The following is a 704-nucleotide window of genomic DNA, read 5'->3' as shown; positions in this document are numbered from 1 at the left end:
ATTGCTAGTATTGTGATTAATTTGAGATTTTAATTTTTCATAAAATACTAATGAATATATGTATTTCAAATTTTAATTTTAAATTTTTGATTATTTTATATTTTTATTTATGTAAGATCAATTCTACTGATCTAACTAATAATTTTTTTGATTAAACTAATAAATTAATAAACCAATAACTTAACTAATTTGATTACCAATGCCATCTTCCTGAGAACTAGTATTATTTGTTTTTGGTTTGTGTTCTCAAATTCGGTGTCACTCATAAAAACCTTTTACACTTTCTGATATGTGACTTTTCATTGTCGCATATAACTATAAATAGATTTCTTTCGCCTTCTTTAAAATCTACCAAACTCTAAATAATGATTGCCTTACCTCTTCTTTTTCTTTTTCTTCTTTTTTATTTTTATATCAAAGATAGAAAGTTCGAATTCGCAAATTCTTAATTGAATATGGAAAAGCTATGCCATTTAAACTATTACTCATTGACGATTGCCTTAACTCTTTGCTGACCATAACATAGGAGACTATGTCTATATTTGCCTATTTATGTATTTATTTTACTAATTAATTAAATTTAATTTATAAATTTAGTTAACATCTATCTTAAGAATATATAATAAATTTATTATGAATAAAAAATTTTAAAATATTTTTATTTAATAAATTTAAAATAAATATATTAAGAACTTTTTATTTTA

This window comes from Arachis duranensis, chromosome 2 (genome assembly GCF_000817695.3).
Source record: "Arachis duranensis cultivar V14167 chromosome 2, aradu.V14167.gnm2.J7QH, whole genome shotgun sequence".
NCBI classification, from domain to species: domain Eukaryota; kingdom Viridiplantae; phylum Streptophyta; class Magnoliopsida; order Fabales; family Fabaceae; genus Arachis; species Arachis duranensis.
The sequence above is the reverse complement of the archived record's forward strand: the minus strand, read 5'-3'. Positions refer to the sequence as shown.